This window comes from Lynx canadensis, chromosome X (assembly GCF_007474595.2).
Source record: "Lynx canadensis isolate LIC74 chromosome X, mLynCan4.pri.v2, whole genome shotgun sequence".
NCBI lineage: Eukaryota > Metazoa > Chordata > Mammalia > Carnivora > Felidae > Lynx > Lynx canadensis.
This window is the reverse complement of record NC_044321.2, coordinates 57476950-57502461: the sequence shown is the minus strand read 5'-3', so window position 1 is coordinate 57502461 and position 25512 is coordinate 57476950. Positions and strand designations below refer to the sequence as shown.

The 25512-nt window shown below is 38.9% G+C and overlaps 1 protein-coding gene across 4 annotated transcripts in view; it reads left to right on the top strand.

The window, feature by feature from the left end:
• HDAC8 (histone deacetylase 8) overlaps window positions 1-25512 on the top strand; it is a 225721-nt gene that overhangs the window by 147540 nt on the left and 52669 nt on the right. The gene's annotated exons all lie outside the window — the stretch shown is intronic.

Below are 25512 nucleotides of genomic sequence, written 5' to 3'. Positions count from 1 at the left end.
ATTGGTGACCTTGCCAAGAGCAGTTTTGATGGAGCTAAGTGGAAAAGTCTGATTGGAGTACATTTCAGAGAAAATGTAGAAAGATAAGTCTCATTTCGATATGCCAACAACAAGAACCAAAAATGCAATTTTTAAAAAGATACTGTAGCACTAAAAATATAAGTAGTCTATGAAGAAAACCTAATAAAAGATGTGCCAGAGATCCTTTATGGAGGAAATTATAAAAGTATTGATATGCAGAGCTGTGTCCTCTTCACAGATACAGCTACTCATTATTATAAAGATATCCTTTGTCCCTGAATCAACCATAGTCAGTGTGACTCCAGTCAAAATCCCAACAGGATTTTTCATGGAATTTGACAATCTGGTTCTAAAATTTATACGGCAGTGCAAAGAAAAGCCAAGGCATTCTTGAAGAGCAGCAAAGTAGAAAAACTGATTCTGTTGGATATTAAGATTTCTAATACAGCTGTAGTACTTAAAAGAGTGTAGTATTAGGACAGAGGTTTGAAAATAGGAAGAGAACAGAATAGAAAACTCAAAAATAGACCTATACCTATTTGGATATTTAATGTAGGACAGGTAGCATCACAGATCAATGGGGAAAGGGTTAACTATTTAATAACTGACGTTGAGGAAAATGGTTATCCACAAAGAAATAATAAAATTAGATTCCCACCTTACATCAAACACAAAAATCAATTCTGAGTGTATTACATACTTTAAACTTTTATAAGAAAATATAGCTTGAGGGTTCTCAGCTGGCAGTACCTCCATTCAGGGAACATTTGAAAATGTATAGGAGTGTTTGGGGTTGTTATGATGATGGAAATGATGCCAAATACTAAAGGCATTTAGCACCCAGGGTTCAGAGATGCTAAGCGCCCTGCAATGTGAGAGCCAGCTTCCCATAAAGAATAATTGTCCTGCCCCATACGCCAGTAACCTCCCCACTCACAAAGAAACACTGCTATAGGAAAATTTCTCTGTGATCTTGGGATAGGGAAGAACTTCTGTAAAGAAATGTAAAAAACACCAACCTTAAAGGAAAAGAGTAATACATTTAATTACATTAAAATGAAGTGCCTCTGTTTACCAATAAATCATAAGGTGAAAAGACAAGACACAAAGTAGAGCTACACAAATAGCACTCATATAACTGGCAATGCACTAATATTTGAAATATATAAACTTTAAATACCAATACATAGAAAAAAAATCCAGGAGAAAGATGGACAAAAGATAAGAACAAGGCTTTCACAGAAGAGGAAATCATTCAGAAAAGATGTTCACCTCATTAGTAATCAAGGAAATGCAAATTAAAACCACAATGGATGACCCAAAGAAAACCAAAACAAAAGTCCATTTTAATCCACCAGATTGAAAAAATAACATAAACAATACTAAGTGTTAGTGAGGATGTGGAACACTTATACTTCTGGCAGGAGTGTATGTTTGGCAACCAATTTGGGAAACAGTTGTGGCATTATCTTTCGTTATTTTTGTTGTTGAAGACCAGAGTTTGTTTATTGCTTCAATGCTATTCACATTCATTTCTGAGATAGAAGATATTCAGTACATGAGAGAGTGAAATTAAAGTGGTAAAACATCAAATTAGTGCTATATTAACTAAAAATATCAATTTTTTAATATTGCCATCAACTCAGTGGTGAAATGTAAATATTCATAAAACTCAGAACAACAGAATTTTAGAAAGTATTTAAAGAATTGATGCCCAGGGGCGCCTGGGTGGCACAGTCGGTTAAGCGTCCGACTTCAGCCAGGTCACGATCTTGCGGTCCGTGAGTTCGAGCCCCGCGTCAGGCTCTGGGCTGATGGCTCAGAGCCTGGAGTCTGTTTCCGATTCTGTGTCTCTCTCTCTCTCTGCCCCTGCCCCATTCATGCTCTGTCTCTCTCTGTCCCAAAAAATAAATAAATGTTGAAAAAAAAAATTTTTTAAAAAAAAATAAAAAAAAAAATAAAGAATTGATGCCCAAAGTATGCCTCTCAGCATTTTAATAGTATAACATTTCAAGGTCAAATAAAATTCAGAAAGACTGAGTCAAACAATGTTACATGGTTTCTGACTGCTGGAATTCTCAAAGTTTTTCAAATGCAAATTTCTTCACATATTCCTAAATTTATTCAAGGAGAGAATACAATATCTGAATTTCTTGAACTTATTTGATCACAAAACTCTTTACTGGGGATTGTGAGGAGCTAGGCTCCAAGCAGTTTATTTTAGAAGTGAGTTGTGGCATTATCTAACAAATTTGTACATGTGTATATTTTACAACTCATTGGTTCCACTCCTAGAAATAGGCCTTGGAGAAACTTGGGCAAGTGTATTATAAAGAAAGTTTATAGCCATGTTGATAAGAATAGCAAAAACAAAACAAAAAACCTTAGAAAACAACAGATGTTCATTAATAGCAGTATGTCTTTGTTGTGGTAGAATGAAATACTAGACACCAGTGAAAATGAGTGAACTACTGCCGCAGATAACATGAAAGGTTCTTAGAGACAATTTTGAATAAAAGCAAAATTGCAGAAAAGTTGAGTGTGATACCAATATTTAGAGTTCAAAACCAAACAAAATTAAAGAGTATACTGTTTAGAGTTACTTGTATATGTAGGAAGACTAGAAAGGACACCTGGGTGGTTCAGTCGGTTAAGCAACTGAGTCTTAATCTTGGCTCAGGTCATGATCTCAGTTTGTGGGTTCAAGCCCTGCATCAGGCTCTATGCTGATCTCGTGGAGTCTGCTTGGGATTCTGTCGCTCCTTCTCTCTGCCCCTAACCTACTTATGCTGTCTCTCTCTTTCAAAATAAATAAACTTTAAAAAAAAAAAAAAAAGGAAGACTACGAAGAAATGCAAGGGAGTGACTTTTGGAAGTTCATGATAGTGGGTATCTCTGGGGAAAGATGGGGTGGTGGGCCAGAAAGAAGTATTCAGGGATCTGCAATGGGACTAGGTAATATTCTGTTGAGATGGATGGTGGGTTCACAGGGTGTTTATTCCATTATTATGTTTCATGACTTATATATTAAATATTCTTCATGTGGAAATTGCATACAAATACAATTTCTATATATTAAGCATTTTGTATGCATCAACTGCATCATGCTTTAAATGAAGAATAGAGAAGAATTCTCTCCCTCTGAAACTTTTGGTCTAGAACCTGTAATAGAGAGAAAGACTCTCTTGTGAACAGCTGCATCTGTTCACAGCCACAGTGTTAACTTTGTTCTCCCTGATCTTCTCATCCTGCAAGCCATGGAGCCAAAGGCGGGATGCAAATGTCAGTATGGCTTTTCCTCCATTCGGTCAGGAGTATGGGAATAAGCACTCCCTCTCTTATGATCAAGAGTGTGCTTAGTCACTGAGTCTGCCAACATTGTCATGGAATAGCAACTGAAATAGCCAGGAGAAAAACACAGACTTAGCCACATCAGGTACATTTGGGGGTCTCTGAAGTGGGGAAGTTGGAGGGTGGACAGAAAACAGGGCCAGTGAAAGAGAGACCAGGTTGCTTTCTAATGGCATCTTCATGAACTCATGTGACCCTAGGCAATTCACTTCCCTTCTCCAGATTCAAATTCCTCCCCAGTCCTCTTCAGGGTTTAACTAGAATGTACTTTACAGTTGCTGCCAGTCTAAACACTCAAAGACTGCAACTGTAAGTCCACCTGAGGGGAAAACAGTGTGCATAGCTACCCTCCTAGTCTTCAGGTTGGTGAATAATTAAGCTCCTCTCTATCGATCAGAGTTGCTGAAAGTATTGCTGATTTGGCTCTTAGTAGTGTGGAAAAACGAACCCACGTGCATGTACAAATGGCCATTCTTGACTAAGAAACTCCTATTTACACAATTAGCCTTGAGACTATAAATAGAAGTAGAAGCAAAACTGTCCCCAAGCCTGTAGAGCCTGTCCTCCCTCCTCCAGACTGCCTTTGATTACAGAGGTTTATATCTCTTTGTACACAGCCCTCCTTAGCCTTCCTGCCTCGTGTGCATGTTTTCATGGGGAAAAAATGTTTTTGTCAAGTTGTCCCCACATAACCTCCCTTACTACCTCTACATCTTTTTCTGCCTTAAACAACCACTATCTCTACCAAAAGAGGCTTACGTAAGTAAAATGAGCTTTGTCATTTGGGATAAATAGACCAAGGGTTAAATTAAAGAGACAGCTGTCTATACAGCTGGCTACAATGAGTGGAGGGCCTGGCAGTGCATGTGCCAGCTGCTTCTCACTTTTATTCCTTCCCACTATTGGTCTCCCTTCCACCCCTCTGGCCAGGGGTGCTGAGCTGCAAAGCTCTCTGAGCTCCTGGGAAGTTTCAAGCTGTGAGTTGGGGCTAAGGCAACCTAACTTCCTCCTGTCATAACTTCCTTTGGCCAATAGATGTTTAAGTCTCAAATTTGGAACTGGAAAGGAAATGCAAAATATACAAGCCACCTTCTCATCACTTGCAGACGGTCACCCTCTCCTTCTTCGAAGTCTTCTAGGCTTGTTTAAAGCAATATTTTGCTCTTAGCACATTTTCTTTCCCTTGAACTATAGGGTTTTTTTTTTATTTTGTTTTTCTTAGCAGCACTTTTCAGGATCTGCTTTCCTAAAGGAAAGAGAGACTATGTGTTACTCTGGGTGAGTCACTGTTGTTTAGTCAATGCTGGTGAGAATCTCAAAGATTAACAAAGATTGCCAAAGGTAGCTGCAGTCCAGTCCCCAAATGCCCACATAATTTGCCCCCCTTTCCATTTTAGGATGAAAATAATCAGGGACAAGAAGAGAAGGGGATTTATGTGAATAAATAAGATACTGTCTTACAGCCAAAGCAACATTCAGATTCTCAGCTGGCAGAGGAATTCTTGAGCCTGATCTGCAGTGAAAGCATGAGCAAACTGCTAAATGGAATGCGAAGAGAACCCTAAACTTAATCTCTGTTCCAATCAGTCTACAGAAGAGTCGCAGAGAAGTACTATTCCTGGAAGGCAAAGTGCTTACCCACACACTGCCCCACCCCCAGCGTGAGAAATCCAGGGCCTCCATGACTGTGCCAGCACCCTGGCTCTTATTTCTGCAGTCCAGTTGCTTTGGTGAAATAGGAGTGTACACTGCCTATCCATGAAAGAACCACTCTGAAAGCAATTTATAAACTGTAAAGTACTAGGGGATGTCAGGTGGCCCTGTCACTCATCCATTTTTGTTGTATACCGCACTCCTTCAGTTGTCTTTTCTCATTATTGGATAAAAACCACAGAATTTTGTGATGAGAGGTTAGGCACTACATATAATCAATCATGCACAAGTCCCAAAGAATGGAAGCATAAATCGGCCTTAATTTTGGATTCCCCAGTCTACACATGAAGTGCATTTGCCAGTCAGCAACCTCACAAAGACATCACAGAATGGTCAAGGAATGACCCTAAGAAAGTTTTTGTGTACAGGGGATAGCTTTAAAGACTTTTTGAAGGAAAAACTCTAAATTTCAACATACTATTATTGCATACTCTGCATTGAAGTAAAAGCCCTCGTGTTTATGTAGACTTTGATTGAGGTGTCAAATATCTCATGACTCCTCATGACTCTGCCCTGAAATGAGGAGAAGGCAGTTGTGCCATAGCCACTGCATACAGTGGTGGGCTCTGCCCAGAGTGACTGGACAGCAAGATCAAAGAGCCAAACCACATCCACTTTGCATCCTTGGACTGTGTTAAAGGACATCCATCTCTGGCTAGCACCTCACCCAGGCTCTACTTTTAATAAACAAAACAATTTGAAATTTGTGATAAATTAAATGAAAAAACAAGAGCTTCATCTTCCCATTCATCCATATGCCCATTGCTTATTTTGAGGGTGTACTTAATAGCACTTTCCAGAACAGAGTAATCCCTACGTAGAGACAAAGATGGCTCTAATACCAGGGGATAGGGTAGAAGGAACTTTGCACTCCTTCCCTCCCCATTCTCCTTTTCCCAGAGCCCATCCAGCTGACAGGTGCCAGAAGGGAAGAAATGTTAGCAAGTGATAGTTTCCAACCCCAAAGAAACTGTCCCCAAAGGGAGACAGAACAAGGCAGCTCATAAAATCCTTCAACTGAGGGACGTAGCAAAACCTATCTAATTACATACGATTAGAAACGGTTCAACTTGTTGAGAATGTGCTACATGTGAAATGAAACAAAATGACACTTCTTGCACCCTGTAATGATACTATCTTGGAAGGAGAGTACAAAGGGTTTGTTCATGCTATCAGGAACAACAGTTTTTCTCATCCAACATTTTCGACACATCTGGTTTTAATATGGTGGTCTAAGTGAAGTAAGTTAACTTTTTACCCACTGTTCTGGCCCTCCTTTTCTTTCTTCACTGTACAATTCCATTTGTGTTGGCATTGTTCTTCTTTCACCCATCCCTCTCCAAGCTAACAGGATAGAAGAGGGTTGTGCTGAGGAACTTTGCTTATCTCTGGACTCTTGATTGTTTTACTGTTCAAATAGCACTAACAATGATTTGAAAGTAAGACTGGTCTTATTTGTTCCAGCTTGTTCAACAGATTTTAGCTTTGACCTTCTATCTAATTTGTTAAACTGACACTGAATAAAAACTCCCTAAGTAATTGATGAGTCAAAAAAAATCCTGATTTTGAAAATTAGGGAAGGATCATCTCAATTACTCTTAACTAGAATGCTTAGGGAATCTTGTGTTTATATCTAACTGGTTTCCAGCTAACAAGGGAGTAAATGACCATTCTGTACCTGCATTGGCCAAAAAAAAAGTATTTGGTGATTCCATACTGAAAGTGTATGAGATAGGTGTATTTCCCATGAATGTAGAACCTTCAAGGTACAAAATAGGTTTTCTTCTACACATCCCTTTTCAGAACAGAAAAAGAATTTTTCTGTCTGGCAACCAGAAAAAGATAGTAGGATTCTGCAAATGCCTATGATTAAAAGCCAAAGTTTATAATTTTTTAGTGCTTTGATACAAAGCAAATGCTAACGTTCACCCATCTTTTTACCTTCTTTAGATTTGTGCTTCACAAGACTTTGCAAACACCAAAATTTGTAACTCTGAGCTGACAGGGATTGTCTACTATAATTATAAGATACAATCTAAATTGTGCTCGATATTGACTTTTTTTTTTAATTTTTTTTTCAACGTTTTTTTTATTTATTTTTGGGACAGAGAGAGACAGAGCATGAATGGGGGAGGGGCAGAGAGAGAGGGAGACACAGAATCGGAAACATCGATATTGACTTTTTTAAGGACCTGTTCATGTGTTCTGAATTCTCTCTAGACAACAGATTGTGGTTGGAAGGAGAGAGGCATGAATGGTGCAGTATTTTTGGTGGCTTCTGATGTATTTTTCCTGTCTTTAGAGTACTTCTGTAACAAATGCCTTAACCCCAAGAAGTGGCTAATAATGAGACATTTTATGCCCTCTGGCAAGCCAGTTGGGGTGATGGTTTTGGGCACGTGTACCATTCAGTGCCTGAAACATCACAAGGATGTCTGTCTGTGTAGGGCTGATGCCATGAAGGGGCTAGCAAGAATTGCTATCTATAGTCTTTACCTAAGAGAAGTGCCATTTTTACTACAAAGTCAGCAAACCTTCATTAAGCACATTCTGTGTACAAAGCCTTGTTAGGTTTCTATAACATTCTCTGTAACATGTTACTAGATCTATTTTTTGAAGTGGTCAAGGAATTTCACTAATAATTTACTGACTACTGCTATATAGATAGATAGATAGATAGATAGATAGATAGATAGATAATAGATAGCTGGGGATACCAAGATGAATCAGAGGTGTTTCCTGACTTATAGAGCTCAGAGTAAAGTGTGAGAAAGAAAAAATTGCAATTGGGTGTGAGACTAAAGGTTTCTTGTGAAGAGCTTTGTGAGTGTAGGGAAATGAATGATTAATTCTCTCAGAAGGGCATCAGAAAGGCTCACAAAGGAGATGATATTTGAGCTGTATCCTAAAGGATGGGTAAGATTTCACCAGGCAGACAGGATAGAAGGAAAGAGAATTCCAAGCAGAGGGAACAGCATTTGCAAAAGCTCATTAAAGCATGTTGGAAAGCTCTTCTTACTATCACTTGAGAGAACAAATATAAGTTGTCCTAATGTTGAGTTTGGATTTTTCTCTCATGATTACATTGCCATTTTAAAATATAGGACATGATATTTTAAGGCAATGATGATAAGAGACCTGATAGATTTGAAAGTTCTCCTTATTAAGCTGTGATGCTTATCTGGTGTCTTGCACATAGCAGGCTCTCAATAAATGCCTGCTGAATGATGAATCCCATATCTCTTTCCATTTATAAATTACTACTCTATCAAGGATCAGCTTACAAAGCAAAACTTCTGCCTATGACTTAGAAATGAATGTTCACAGTTCTGCTCTCTGTCACCCCAGCTTCCTCTACTCTCAAGAAGTATGTCTCTGCCACTGGACCTTAATTGTGTTTACAAGGAAGGACAACTGCCCTTGCTTTAAATCCTCAGTAACACTGGTTTCTACTCTGAAAGCCTCTATATAATTGAAATTTTTAAAAAGTGCCATTTGAACAGGATAGTCCCCATGTTGATGAAATAGGGGTTGGTGTCCTGGGAACTTTAGTGATACTGGCTAATATAGATGGGTACACCTCACATTTTTATTTTTATAGTAGAACCTAAATATGATTGATCAAACACTTTATATGGCAATAATAATAGAGTCTGCATTGAACGGCCTTGACAGCATGACATGGTATTGCCTATTCTTTTTTTGTTGTTGTTTTAAGAAAGAAAAGATAAATTTTTACTATTTTTATAAATTATGCAATAACCTTTGGGGCAGTAAAAAAAATTTTGCCTTGAATATCACTACGGAATAGATGACAGAGAATGTAGGTAGACATAAACCATTTGCAAATCATATGCAAGGACACTTGTAACCCTTCCATTGCATTTTTGGATCCAGTCTTTGGGAAAATTCCCACCAGGGAATCTTGTTTCATTGTGAATCTAAAATGTATCAGAAATAAACTTCTTCAGTTCCAAACTGTGGCAGCTACATGACTGGCTCTTTCAGGCCTAAACTCTATAGCTATACCTTTCTAAAGGCCACAAGAGGGGCGCCTGGGTGGCTCAGTCAGTTAAACGTCCAACTTCAGCTCAGGTCACCATCTCCCTATTGTGAGCGTGAGCCCCGCATAGGGCTCTTTGTTGACAGCTCAGAGCCTGGAGCCTGCTTCAGATTCTGTGTCTCCCTCTCTCTGCCCCTCCCCCATTCACACTCTGTCTCTCTGTCTCTTTGTCTCTCTCTCTCTCTCTCAAAAATAAACATTTTTTAAATTTTTTAATACATAAATAGATAAATAAATAAATAAATAAATAAATAAAGTCCACCACACCCAGCCACAGAATGTACTATCTTTCAGCCCCTGCATTTCACTGAGTAAATTCTTTTTACAAATAATTATTGACTGCCTCTTAGAGCCAGGCACAGTGGCAGGTTCTAAGAATACAGAAGTAAAGAAGACAGCCCCCATTGTACCCTCAACCTAGTAAAATGGTTTATAATCTCTTTGAGGTCATGGTCCCTTTGGAAAATCTGATTCAAACTGCCCTTACATTGCTTAAATATTAGGATGGCAGCTTTCTGTTTCCCCAAAGAAAGGCAAGAACTTTGGCCCTGATGAATGGAGTCTTGTGAAATCCATTAGAACTTATTCTTTCTAGATGTTAACCTTTATCCTCTTTTGGAGCCTGTAGCATGATAGAGAGAACATGGACTTTGAGCAAAACAGTTTGGAATTCTTCTATCAGTGGGACCTTGGTTAATTTACCCAGTGTCTCAGAAGCTCTATTTTCTCATTCCTAAAACAGTGATCCTCATATGCACTTTGCAGGGTGGCTGTGAAGATTGAATCAGTCAATGTGTATGAAGCACCTCGCACAAGGTCAGTGCTCCAGTCAGCATTAGTAAGTGACAAGGCTATATTTTGAACCTAGGTCTTTCTGACTCAAAAACCTAGTCTTTCTTCTTCCTAACAAATGTTCTGAAAATACTGGATTATATTTAACACTCACCAAAACTCCATCAGGGAGGGAAGAAACACCACATCTGGAGAAACAAATGGATAGAAAGAAGGAAATATCCTAGTTTGTCTAGAGACACTTAGGACATCTGTGACAATGCTGACACCAATTCTAGAGTCTCAATATCCTTTGTAGCTATGAGCACCCAGCATGGTCCATGATCAGTTGTATCAGTTCCTTCTATAAGAATTTACTGACTACCACTATGTGCCCTATTTGATCCTAGGTGCTTCCGATGATTTAAAGGGCATGATCTATGACTTCTAGGAACTTTTAGCCTAGTGGGGAGGCAGAAGCTATACCCAAAAAAACAATTAGAAAAAATTACACAAGACAGTACATAAACAAGGCATAATCTGTAGCCAAAACTAAATGTATTAGTCATCTTGGGCTTCCATAACAAAATACCATAAACTGGTTAGCTTAAACAACAGAAATTTATTTTCTCACAGTTCTGGAGGCTACAAGTCTAAGATCAAGATGTCAGCATGATCAGTTTCTGGTGAAAGCTTTCTTCCTGGCTAGTATAGAGCTGCCTTCTCTCTCTGTCCTCACATGAAAGGGAGACAGAGAGAGAGTGAGCAAGCTCTCTGATGTTTCTTCTTATAACATTACTAATCCCATCATGAGGACCTCACCTTCCTGACCTCATCATATAAACCTTATTATCTTCCAAAGACCCCATCTCCAAGTACAGTCACACGACAGGTTAGACATATGAATTTGAGGGAGGACACAATTCAGTCCATAGCACTGTCTAACTTCTCATGTAATGGCCATAAGAAGATGACTTTTCTTTCCTTAATTAAATTTTTTTGCTGACACTACTAACATTTTAAAATACATAATACAGGGGCGCCTGGATGGCTCAAGTGGTTTGGGCATCCAACTTCAGCTCAGGCCATGATCTCATGGTTTGTGAGTTCAAGCCCTGCATTTGGCTCTCTGTAGTCAGCACGGAATGCACTTCGGATCTTCTGCCCCCCTCTCTCTGTGCCCTTCCCTCCCTGCCTCTCAAAAATAAACATTTTTTAAAAATAAATTAAAAAAATAAAATACGTAGTGCATAATATAGTCATTAAAGCTTTTGGGGGGGAAACAAGTTATAACTTGTATTCTAGTCACCATAGTGTCACTGCTTTGATTTATACCTACATCAGCTCTTGCCTGGACCATTGCAATAGACTCATTCACTCATTCATTCATACAAGTAGTGTGTGCTTACTCTGTTGCACACACTCAAGAATTCAATAGTTAAAAGGCTGACATGAATCCTGCACTTAAGTGCTTACATTTTAGTCAGGGGACAGCATTAAGCAATTCAATGACCAAATTAATTATTTGAATACAACCAAGATGAGTGCTACCAAGTAGTAGTAGAGGAAGTTGAAAGTATATGATATGGAAAGGTGCCCTGATCTGGGGAAGCATCAGGAAGACTGCAGTGGAATTAATGTTGAGCTCTGAAGGCCAAGTGGAGGCCACTAGGCAGAGAGCCTGGAAGAAGAGCTTTCCTGGTTGAGGAAGCACCCTGTGTGAAGGCCCCTTGTGAGAATAAAGCAGTACTCCTTTGAAGAACTGCAGAGGAGACTGTAAGGCCAGAGCTGGAAAATCTAGAGATAGGAGGTGAGGTAGTCATGAAGCCAGTTATTACAGGACCCTGTAGGCCATGGCAAGGATGTAGACTTGCACGCACCAAGTAACAGGCAACTATTAAAGGGTTTTAAGCAAGGGAAAACCACAATCAGGTATGTGTGTGATGTGTGTGTGTTTGTGTGTGTGTGTGTGTGTGTGTGTGTGCATGTGTGCATGTGCACGTGTGTGTATATTAGTCTGTTCTGGCTGTCATAACAAAATTTCACAGACTGGGTGGCTTAAACGAGAGAATTTATTTCCTCCCAGTTCTGGAGGCCAGTTGTCCCGGATCAAGGTCCAGCAGAGTCAGTTTCTAGAAAAGTCCTCTCTTCCTAGCTTATAGACAGCCACTTTCTTGCTGTGTCCTCAGATAGCCTTTCCTCAGTACATGTGCACGGGGGAAAAAAAGAGGAAGAGAGAGACAGTATGCAAGCAAGCTCAGATGTCTCTTCTTATAGGGACACTAATCCTATGGGATGAGAGCTCTACCCTTATGACCTCATTTAACCTTAATTACTTCTTTATTCTAAATATAGTCACATTGGGGGTTAGGGATTTAACACATGAATTTAAGGGAGACACAGTTCAGTCCTTAACGTGTGTGTGTGTGTGTGTGTGTGTGTGTGTGTGTTTAATCACTCTGGCATTTGTGTAGACAATAGATTGGAGAAAAGTAGTCCAGTGGTAATAGAGTGACCAGTTAAGAGGCTGTTGTGGTAATCTAGATTTCAAATGCATCTTGGAGGTAGAACCAACAAGGCTTATTGATAGATTACATGTAGGGGTGAAAAAGAGGGAAGTGTCATGGAGGACCTCAAAGTTCTTTCTTGAGCAACTGGGTGAATTGTTGATTGATAAAGGGAACACTGGAGGAGGAGGTGGGGGTTCGGGATGGGGCCATGAGTGCAGCTCAACTGGTTTCCCTCCCTCCAGTTGTTCCATCCATAATCCATCCTTCATATCAGTTATTTTTGAGCAATGCAACTTTAATCATGCTGCTCCTGCTTCAAATACACACACACACACACACACACACACACACAACCTTCCAAAGCTTACAAGTCTAAAATTCTTAACAGAGTACACAGGATCCTCCTAGATTGGACCCTAATCTATTTTTCTCACTATACCTTCCCTACCTCTTGAACCATGGTTCTAGCCATGCCTTTGACCAAGTTATTCCTTCTACCAAGATGTCCTTCCTCCCACATGGCTGCCTGATGAAATCCTACTCTTCCTTCAAGCTCCAATTCGCATGTCATCTGTCTGTGAAGTTCTCCCTCACCATCCCTCCCCTCCATAGTTAATTGCTTCTTTTTCTAAGATCCTATAGTACCTGACACATAGAATTATCTGAGACCTTATCATACTGCATTGTAATTCTCTTCCTCATCTGTTTCCCCAACTAAATTAAATGCAAGGGCAAAAGCCATGCTTGATACTTCTCTCCATTCCCAATTCCTACCACAGTGCCTGGAAACAAGTAGGTACTCAGATATAATGATAAATAATAATGGCAAACACTCATAGAGTGATTACTATGTGTCCGACACTGCTCTGAGTGCTTTAGATGCTCAACAATGATCTCTTCAAAAGTTCAATTATTATCCCCATTTCACAGATGGCTTGCCAAAGTTAGCAGAATAAATAAGTGGCAGAACCAGGATTGAAATCCAGGCAGGCTGGCTCTGGAATCTAAGTTCTTCATCATTGCACTGCATAGCCTCCCAATGTTTTTCTGCTGCTCAAACAATTGGCTATTGCTCTTCAGACTCTCTTTCCAGCAGGGCAGTCTTCATCTCTTTCCACCCCACTGTTTTATTGTCTATTACTTACTTGGAGCCTGGGAGCTGCTTTGATGATGACCTCAGGGAGTTGGGGGCTGCGGGGTGGCGAATTACTCTACTAAAACCAAAGGCTACAGCAGGAAAAGAACTACAGAAATATCCCCCCCCCATCCTTCCCTTTTATCCTACTACCCCACTCCTCAAGCACCAGATACCTGTTTACTTCTACCTTAGAAAGAAGCAAAGGGTTACCCTCTTTTCTCCCAGTCTCATTTTTCTACCTACTTGGCTGTCAGCTCCTCCCTGCCCAACCTTTTGTAGTCTAGGAACTAGGCTTAGCTAACTCCTGCAAATTCCAGTTTGCACACAAGCTCAAATTGAGTGTGTGCCCTGCAATGCCCCCAACTGGGCCTATCTCATTTTGCTCTGCCTGATATTTTGTTTTGTTTAGCTTTGTTTTTGAGGGGGAGTGGAGTTTTGGTTTTGATTCCCTCAAGAGAGAGCGAGGTCCCTGCTGTTTTACTTTTAGCTAGCACTAGCTCAGCTCCAGAGTAGCCTTCACCATGACCCCCAGATTAATACAGCAATACAAAGAAAAAGTGGCAGCAGGGTAACAATGGCACAGTTGTGTTCATTCCCCGACTTTGCATTTCTTCAACATTTAGGAGCTTGGTTTTGTGCTGTTTTGTTTGGTTTTTGAAAAATTTTATAAGGGTAAAGGTGATATAGGGTAAAAGCACATTTCCTGAAGCCAGATACACCCACCACTTACTAATTGTATGACCCCAGGAAGTTATTTAACCTCTCTGCTTCAATTTCCTCATCTGTAAAATGGAGCTAATACTCTTCACAGGGTGTTTGTAAGGATTCAATGAATCAACCAGTGTGAAACATTTAGAACTGTACCTGGTACATAGTAAGTGCTCAGTAAACATTAGCCAATATTATTTGCTAAATACAGTATGGTAGCAGAGAAGAATATCACAAATGTACATGTTCCCACTATTCAAAATTAAAATTGGTTAAGATTTTATCTTAGCTTTATGTCTTTTCTTAAAAATAAATTATTATATTGGGGCGCCTGGGTGGCGCAGTCGGTTAAGCGTCCGACTTCAGCCAGGTCACGATCTCGCGGTCTGTGAGTTCGAGCCCCGCGTCAGGCTCTGGGCTGATGGCTCAGAGCCTGGAGCCTGTTTCCGATTCTGTGTCTCCCTCTCTCTCTGTCCCTCCCCCGTTCAGGCTCTGTCTCTCTCTGTCCCAAAAATAAATAAACGTTGAAAAAAAAAATTTTAAAAAAAAAATAAATTATTATAAAAAAATAAATAAATTATTATAGATAAGTTGACTATTCTGTGACCCTCATCCTCAGTACTATTCTGCTCCTGACTCCCTAAAGGCATCCATTGTCATGAATTTGATGTGTATCTTTCCAGCCCATGTTCACAGTAATCAGAAATAAGACTTGGTATGGGGAAGGGAAGTGAGTAGCTTAGGTTTGTTTTTTTTTTTATTTATCTACACAAATGGTATCATAATGTTCATATTTTGCAACCTGCTTTTTTCATTCAATGTTTTTGAGATCTATCCATATAGATCTACTTCAGTCCATTTAACTGCTCTGTAATATCTCTTGTAGATATCCTGTTTTATTTATCCATTCATATCTGTATGGACATTTGGATCAGTCTGGATTTTTTGCGACTGAATTCAGTCTGTTGGAGTGAACATTTTTATACTTGTCTCCTTTGGCACATGTGCACGTTTCTGTAGAGCAGAGCTGCAAATGTAATTTCCGGGTCATAGGGTTTATCCATTTTCAATTTTTCTAGACATTGCAGTCTGGCAGAGGCAGTGAGCACAGTGAGTAAAAGCATGACCTGGGGCCCAATAGATATAGGCTCAAATCCCAGCTCTATTACTTCCTAAGCTGTGTGACTCTGAGCAATTCTTTGTGCCTTGGTTTCCCTATCTGGAAAATGAGAACAGCATATACCTATTAATGTTGTTGTGTACATTAAATGCAATAAGGCTTTTAAGGTGTTTTAGTTACTAAAACATAGTAAGCTATAATTCTTTTTTTACTATATTTTATCACATATTTCCCCCTCAAATATGATAGTAGACCTTTTGTAAAGTATAGATATGTGAATAGAAAAAAATACTAGAAGAACGTTCATCAAAATGTTAGCTAGTGTTAGAAATCTGAGTGATCTTTTTGTGTGTTTTTTTATATCTTTCAAATTTTCTAAAAATGAAATATATTACCTTTGTAATGAGAAAACAAAATCACAGTCAATTGATTTTTTTAATGAAACAAAATATAAAGGAATTGAGATTAAAAAAAGAATTTCCCTTCTGGTGAGCAGGTTCACTCCAAGAATAGTGAAAGAGGTCTTAAAAAGTAGCTTTATAAAAGTTTAGAAACAATCTAAATGCTTACCAGCAGAGGATTTGTTAAATATAGTACCCTGTGGAAGGATCTGCAAGATAATATGGTTAAATGAAAAGAGCAAGTACAAAACACTGCACAGTATGTTACCGTACTGTGTTAAATTGTAGTTTTATGCTTATGTAAGCAGTCTACCTCTTGAAAGAGTCAGGAAAACTCTGCTAAGGGAACACGGTGTCTAGGGCATGTCAGATTTATTCTTTTACTAAATATCCTTTTCTACCTTTGGAATTTCATATTGTATGCATCTATTATTTACTCAGATTTTTTAGTATATGTGCTGCCAAAGCGAGCACTTACTCAGATTTTTTAAATAAGATACTTTTAAAGTAGCTTATGCTAGAATTTAGTGGGCTTTTTACAGTTATTGTCAGTATCTCCTCAACTGCCTTTATTCTAACTTCCAAAGTTAAGGGAAAGAAGCGAGATGAGGGCATCTGGCTGGAGAGCCGGTACAACATCAGCTATGCTGCTGTCCCACCCCCAGTGCAAACCTGATTCAAAGGTATTCAGACATAGGAGGATGGAAAGTGGTTCTAGAAAGGCATAACAGCCTCAGTAGAGGGGTGTGTGTGTGTGTGTGTGTGTGTGCCTGCAACTACAATTATGTGTAAAATGTAAGGGGGAGAATGGTAAGAGACGTGGCTAAAAAGGTGTGATAGGGCCAAGCTATGGAGCCAGTGTTTTATGAGTCATGCTAAGGAGCTCAGACCCTCCAATCAAAGATGTAGTGTTACTAAAGCATTTACAGTAAGGGAGTGAGAACACCCAACTTGAATTTTTTAATGTTTTAATGTTTATTTACTTATTTTGAGAGAGAGAGAGAGAGTGGGGGAGAGGCAGAGGGAGAGGAAGAGAGAGAATCCTAAGCAGGCTCCACACTCATCATGGGGCCTGACTTGGAGCTCAGTCCCACAAACCATGAAATCATGACCTGAGCTGAAATCAAGAGTTGGACACTTAACTGACTGAACCACCTAGGCGCCCCAATCTAATTTGTGTTTTTGAGATTTTACAAGGGCTGCTGCACAAAGGATGATTTTGAGAGATAGGAAGAACAATTCAGAAGCTGCTAAGAAAGAGATGATAAAGCCCTGAATTTAAAGTGTGAGCTAGAATTTGAACCCAGGCCTGCCTGACTCCAAAGATCAAATGTTATTTCTCCGTACAACACACTGCCTGAAGAAATGAACCATTGGGTTCCTTTGAATCAGCTTTCACCACACTAACACTGGAAGTACTACCAGTAGATATACATCTTCATTTACATTGAGATAAAAAGGAAAAGATGACCTCTTAATAAATCCTATGGGTTCACAAAAGCAATTCCTTTTATAGTTTTTTTTATGTTTGTTTATTTTTGAGAGAGAGAAAGAGAGAGACAGCAGAAACGGAGGCAGGTCAGAGAGAATGAGAGACAGAATCCAAAGCAGGCTCCAGGCTCTGAACTGTCAGCACAGAGCTGGACATGGAGCTCAAACCCACAAACTCTGAGATCATGACCTGAGCTGAAGTTGGCTGCTTAACTGACTGAGCCACCCAGGCACCCCAAAGCAATTCCTTTTAAAGGAAGAAACCTTAAAATACATGCTGTCGCCTTTGTGGTTTGGTTATTCATTAAGTAAGTCTTGCTTACAACATCTTGGGGAAATAGGAAGTTTGCATCCTTCCTTGCTTTTTAAATATTTTGCTTTACTATTACTATAAATTATCTAGTATAGTTTACACTTCAGGTATTGAAAATTAAAGAAGGTATCATCCATGAATCCCCAATTTCAAAAAAAGTGGAATATGAATAACAGTAACATAATTAGCATATTATACATTTTGATTATTCAAAAGGCAATTCATGAATAGAGTACCTCAGCATCCATGTTAAGAAAATTATTATCGGGGCACCTGGTGGCTCAGTCGGTTAAGCATCTGACTTTGGCTCAGGTCATGATCTCACAGTTTGTGAGTTCAAGCCCCGTGTCAGGTTCTGTGCTGACAGCTCAGAGCCTGGAGCCTGCTTCAAATTCTGTGTCTCCCTCCCTCTCTGCCCCTCCCCCTCTCATGTTCTGTCTCTCTCTGTCTCAAAAATAAACACCAAAAATTTAAAAAAAAAGAAAATTATTATCATAAGCTCCTAATAGAAAGGGCAGGGTTTATTCGTGTTTTATCTATCCTCAATGCCCAGTATGTAGCAGACTTTCAATGAATGATTGAATGGCTGGATGGATGAGTGAATGGTAGAAGACTATAGCACTAGTATTCTGAGCCTATAACTTTCCTAGTACCAGTTTTGCATGCCTTTCTTTTGCTTTTTTCTCCTATAAGTAGAATACAAAATAGCAAAGCTGATTCTCTCCTAAATTGATATTTAGGAGCTTTTGGCAGGGAGCAGGGAAGGGAACATTGAATGACCCTCAATTTTTTGGAAACAGTTTTATCAATATATAATTCTCATACCATAAAAATCTCCCATTTGAAGTGTGCAACTCAGGTATTTAGTATATTCACAAAGTTGTGCAATCATTGCCACTAATTCCAGAACATTTTCATCCCCCTCTAGAAGAAATCCCATACCCAGTAGCAGTCAGTCTCCATTCCTCTCCCCCCTCAACCCTGGTGACAACTAATCTATTTTCTATTTCTATAGATTTGCCTGTTCTGGATATTTCATATGAATGGAATTCTACAGTATGTGGTCTTTTATCACTGGCTTCTTCCACTTAGCGTAATGTTTTCAACGGTCATCACATTGCAGCATATATCAGTATTTTTTTTTTTTTGCTTTTTATTACCGTATAGGAGCTTTCTGAGCCAGTAATTTGTGGTTTAAGTCATCGCAGTATTTCCTACATTTTGGACAACTAAAGGAATTCATCTGAAACTGAAAGGAAGCCAGCATGAATACAACCCAGGATGAATGAGATTACAGCCATCCTCATCTTTGGCAGTGACAAAATTATGCTGAGCCAAAGATCTGTCTTAATAGGATGGCAGGCCCAAGTTATGTGTTGTGACCTCCTACTGGCAGTGGTCTAGTCTGAGAAGGTCTCATGGGTGCTGGTATAATGGGATGAGGCAAGTGCCTCATAGCTTATATTTCTGGCTTGGGCAGAGCTTGGGTGCAATTCCTCATCTTCAGACATCTGAGAAAAGTATGTCGGGGATCTCCTGGTTCCATTTGTTCTGTTTGCCAGTGGGCAGGGTACTACACTGCACTGTGCAGACAGGTTGGACAGTTTATTGTAGGCTGATGAAAGCAGATTAAAAAACCATCAGCTTGGTGGGAAACTAGCTCAGAGTCCAATCCAAATTTCAGATGAAATATTTACACAGCCAGGAGATAAACCAAGGGAAACAGTGTGCCCTTTGTGTGTGCTTCTGAGTGTGCAGGCACACACAGAGCTGCTGACCATTTGTCAACTTCCAAGATTTATTCTGCTGCTTCTGGCAAAGGACAACCTAATGATTTAATAGCTTGTCAACACCTACACAGAGAAACAAGGACTGGCACTTCCTCATTTCTTATTTTCTTTGCTTTAAATAGGAATTCCTATTGTAAGTCACTGGAACCTGGAAATCAGACTGTCAGTTTCTCTTGACTTGGGTGCACAGTTCCTGAATCTGAGCATAATGAATGTTATAACTTTCCTGTTATACAAACACAGGGTTTCTACCCTTCCAGAAGAACCCATTGAGTTCATGTCCTAAAGGCTGAGTGTTTGCTTCAGACCATTACTGTGAGCCAATTTCAAATGGAGTGAAACTGTTTTGTTTCTGTCCCATGAACCTCTTGAGTTGAATGCCTGCTTGAGCAATCCAGTGCCTAGTTGCCACATTTACATTTGAGGTGGAGAAGTTATTGAGAGGATTTAGTGGGGAGGAAGACTGGACTTCTTGTGTAGAGTATTATTCTTCAGGCATCCTTTGGCAGTTGTAGGTTCCCTGAAAGCAGGAAGCATGTCCTTTTCCGTATAGCAAATCCCACAGTGCCTAGACACTGTAGTGTCTGGCACACAGTCACTTTACTTGACTGATTTTCAGACAATTCAACTATGATCTAGTGAACAGAATGACAAGTTAACCAGAGGCTTATATTTTATATTAGAAGAATACCTTATGTACACTGGGCCTTTATCCCAAAGAAAGGTAAAATAGCAAAGTGGTATAGAGCTTTACTTCTCAAACTTCAATATGCATGTGAATTACCTAGGGCCTGTTAAATTCAAATTCTGATTCAGTAAATCCAGGGTGGAACCAGAGATTGTGCCTTTCTTGTAAGCTTCCAGGTGATACAACGTTGCTGGTCCAGGAACTACACTTTGAATAACAAGGATCTAGAACTATGTTGCTCAATATGGTAACCACTAGCACATGGAATGTGCCGGTCCAAGTTGAGATGTGCTATAAGTATAAAATAGACATCAGATTTCAAAGACTTAATTAAAACATGTAAAATATCCCATTAATGGTTTTATATTGGTTATATGTTAACATGATAATATTTTGAATATAGTGGGTTAAAAATATATTCTTAAAATTAAATTCACCTGCTTCTCTTTACTTTTTAATGTGGCTACTCAAAATATTTTCAATCACATATATGGCTCACATTATATTTCTACTAATCGGCACTAGTCTAGAGTAGGTGTTGAAAACTTAAGTGAAGGACCAAATACTAAATATTTTGGACTTTTCAGGCCATAAGTCCCCTGTCCTACTTTTTACCTCTACCATTGTGAGCACAAAAGCAGCCACAGACAATACATAAATAAATAAGTGTGGCTGGATTACAATAAAACTTTATTTACAAAAACAGGTAGAGGTGGTAGCCATGAAAACCAACAGCCCACAATAATGGTGAAAACCAGAGAGGCCTAGCAGCCACCAGAGGGAGCTGAACAGTGTTGGAGCTCCTTCAAAGCCTCATTCCCAGAGAATTATTTGACCTGTCTGGTTGTTCCCTAGAAGACACCCCTCGCAAGACTTTTTTCATTAGACCTGACTCAAGAGCTTATTTGGTGTGAAAAACTTTTTCCCTGAGGCATTTGCCAAAAACAATTAGATGCAAATGACTGATTAACTGCATAGCTGTATGAGACAGTAGATAACAGTTTGGGAAAACATTAGGCTAACCAAAAGGCTTAGAAAAAGCTAGGGAACGAGATGTCCATACGGGCTTTGAAAGGCTTCACCATATTCCTGGGAATCTAGGGGGGCACACGCATGCACAGAACTGTGTGTATGCTAGGGATGTGTGCGTGCTCAGAAAAGACCTGAGAAAGGCCTCTGGCTGACCTTCAAGCTCTGCACAAGTGAAGTGCTAAGACAGAGTGATGCACTGTCTGGCTAAATGTTGAGGGTGTGCCTCCAACATGCACACAGAACCTCTTGGCAAAGACTGGGAGACTTGCAGGCATTTCAGAACATCTCTGTCCAACCATTGGCTGAATATTAAGTTAAGCAAGTGGAGATTTCAGTGGCCACACATTACAAAGAATACAAACTTTATAGAATTAATTTGGAAAAGTCATTAAACAAATAAATACAACCAGCAACAACCACAAGCCCTGGGCAGGGAGAGAATCTGATTTCCAGAGTTAAATGTCTACTTTTCAACAAAATTTAAAAGATATATAAAGAAATAAGAAAGTATGGTCAATACACTGGATAACATTACTCAACATAAACTGGACCCAAGAATGTCTACATGTTGGACTTACTAGACAAGGACTTTAAATCAGCTATTTTTTTTTTAACATTTATTTATTTTTGAGACATAGAGAGACAGAGCATGAATGGGGGAGGGTCAGGGAGAGAGAGGGAGACACAGGCTCCAGGTTCTGAGACGTCAGCACAGAGCCCGACACGGGGCCTGAACTCACGAACTGCGAGATCATGACCTGAGCCAAAGTCGGACGCCCAACCGATTGAGCCACCCGGGCAGCCCAATCAGCTATTTTAAATTTGTACAAAAATATGAGAACAATATGAGAACAGTTTCTCACCAAAGAATATCAATAGACAAAAATTATAAAATAAAACACAAATACAAATACAAATTCTGAAGTTGAAAAGTGCAATAAATGAAATGAAAGATTCACTAGAGTTGCTCAGCAGATTTGAGCAGGCAGAAGACAGAATCAGTAAACTTGAAATCAGGTCAATTGATATTATCCAGTCTGAGGAGCTGAAAATAAAAATAATAAATAAAAATGAACAGAACTTCAGAGACTGGTTTGGCACTATCAAGTATACTAACATATAAATAATAGGAATCCCAGAAGGAAAGGAGAAATATTTGAAGAAATAATGGCCCAAAACTTCCAAAGATGTTAATCGATGCACCCAAGAAGCTCAACAAATATGAAGTAGACTAAGCTCAGAGATATCCACTCTGAAATACATCATAAACTGCCAAAAGACAAAGAGAGAACTTGAAAGCAGCAAAAGAAAACTCATCATGTACAAGGAGTCCTCAATATGATTAACAGCTAACTTCTGATGAAAAATCATGGAGGCCAGATATTCAAAGTACTAAAAGAAAAAAAAAGCCATCAACAAGAATTCTATATCTGGCAAAACTATTCATCACAAATGAAGGGGAGGGGCACCTGGGTGGCTCAGTTGGTTAAGCATCCAGCTCTTGATTTCAGTTCAGGTCATGATCTCGTGGTTCACAGGATCAAGCCCCACATCAGGCTCTGCACTGACGACAGTGTGGAGCCTGCTTGGGATTCTCCCTACCTCTCTCTCTCTGCCCCTCCCCTGTTTGTGCTCTGTCTCTCTAAAAATAAATAAATAAACATTTAAAAATTTTAAATGATGGGGAAATTAAGACGTTCCACAGATAAACACTGAGAGAATTTAATGCTACACAAAATACCAAATCTGCCCTATAAGAAATATTAACAGGAATCCTGAAGGCTGAAATGAAAAGACACCAGACAGTAATTTGAATCTATATGGAAAATAAAGACCACCAGTAAAAATCACCACATAGGTAAATATAAAAGTACAATGTATTTTTATTTGTAACTTTTTCTCTTATATGATTTTAAAAGCAACTGTGTATAGCAATAATTATAAATCTGCTTTTAATGAGTACACAATATATAAAGATGTCATTTATATGATAATAATAGCATAAAGGAGCAGTGTGAGAATGGAATGGTATAATAGAAAAGTATTTATATAATACTGAAATTAAGTTGGTATTAAATCAAACTAGATTATTAAAAGTTAGGATGTTAATTGTAATCCCCAGGTCAAACACTAAGAAAAAACAGCACACTCACACACACACACACACACACACACACACACTTATATATAATACATTTAATCTATTTAAAATAACAACAGGAGGGGCGCCTGGGTGGCGCAGTCGGTTGGGCGTCCGACTTCAGCCAGGTCGCAATCTCGCGGTCCGTGAGTTCGAGCCCCGCGTCGGGCTCTGGGCTGATGGCTCAGAGCCTGGAGCCTGTTTCCGATTCTGTGTCTCCCTCTCTCTCTGCCCGTCCCCCGTTCATGCTCTGTCTCTCTCTGTCCCAAAAATAAATAAACGTTGAAAAAAAAAAAATTAAAAAAAAAAAAAAAATAACAACAGGAAAATTAAAATGGCACACTAGAAGATATGTATTTAATTTTAAAAAGAAGACAGTAATGGAAGAATAGAGAAACAAAAAAGCATAAAACGTAGAAAACAAATAGCAATGGCATGCATAAACCATGCCTTAGCAGTAACTGCATTAAATGTAAGTGAATTAACCAGTTCAATGAAGTCAGAGATTGGCAAGATGGATTTATAAAACATTATCTAACTATATATTGTTGATAAGAGAAACACATCAAAGTTACACACAGGTTGAAAGTAAGAAGATGGTCAAAGATACATCATGCACACAATAACTAAAGACAGCTGAGTGGCCATACTAATATTAGACTAAATGGATTATAAAACAAAAATTGTTACTAAAGACAATAAAGGACAGTTTATGATGGCAAAAGTCTCAGGCATCAGGAAAATGTAACAATTATAAATATATATATGCCCCTAATAGCAGAGCCCCAAAATAATGAAGTAAAAACTGAAGGATTAAAGGAAGCAACAAATGATTCAGCAATAATAGTTGGAGACATCAATACTCCATTTTCAACTAGACAAAACAACTAGAAACAACTAAACAAAGGATCAACAAGGAAATCAAATACTTGAACAACACTAAACCAACTGGACCTAACAGGCACATATAGAACACATCACCCAACAACAGCAGAATACAGAAGTGCACATGGAACATTTTCCAGGACAGAACATATGTTAGACCACAAAATAAGTCTCAATAAATTTAAAAGGGTTGAAATCATACAAAGTACTTTGGAATGAAATTAGATGGAAAGGAATGAAATTATAAATCAATAAAAAGAGGCACCTCGGTGGCTCAATCAGTTAAGCATTGGACTCTTGATTTCAGCTCAGGTCACAATCTCACGGTTCATGAGTTCAAGCTTCATATCTAACAGTGCAGAGCCTGTGTGAGATTCTCTCTCTCTTTTTCTCTCTCTGTCCATGCCCTGCTCTCTTTCTCTACCTCTCTCTTTCTCAAAAATAAATAATCATTTTTTTAAAAAAAGAAATCAATAGGGGCACCTGGGTGGCTCAGTCGGTTGAGCATCCACCTTTAGCTCAGGTCACGATCTCACAATTCTTGGGTTCAAGCCCCACATCCGACTCTGTGCTCACAGCTCGGAGCCTGGAGCCTGCTTCAGATTCTGTGCCTCCCTCTCTCTCTGCCCCTCCCCTGCTTGCATTCTGTCTGTCTCTCAAAAATAAATAAAACATAAAAATAACAAATAAACTGAAAGTAGATTCTTTGAAAAGTTCAACCAAATTGACAAATATTTGGTAGACTGACCAAGAAAAAATAGAGAAGACTCAAATTATTAAAATCAGAAATGAGCATGGGGACTACAAAATTTACAGAAATAAAAAGCAGGATGAGAGAATACTGTGAACAACTGTATGACAACAAATTATATAACCTAGGTGTGATGGACATATTCCTAGAAAGTCACATACCACAGAAACTAACTCAAGAAAAAAATAGGAAACCTGAATAGACCTATAACAAATAAAAGAGAGTTTTTAATCACACAAAGAAAAACTCCAGGTACATATGGTTTTACTGGTTAATTTTACAAAGGATTTAAGGACTTAGCACCAATCCTTCATTTAAAAAAAATGGAAGAGGAGGTAACACTTCCCAATGCATTCTATGAGGCCAGTATCACCCTGATACCAAATTAACAAAAATACCACAAGGAAAGAAAACTACAGAACAATATCTCTTATGAATATAGACATAAAAACCCTCAACAAAATACTAACAAACCAAATCCAGCAACATATAAAAAGGATCATATATCATGACCAAGTATAATTTATTCCAGAAATGCAAAGTTGTCACATCTGAAAATTAAATAATGAAATATAACATATCTATAGAATAAATCTTTTAAAAATCTGTGATAACCTCAGTGGACA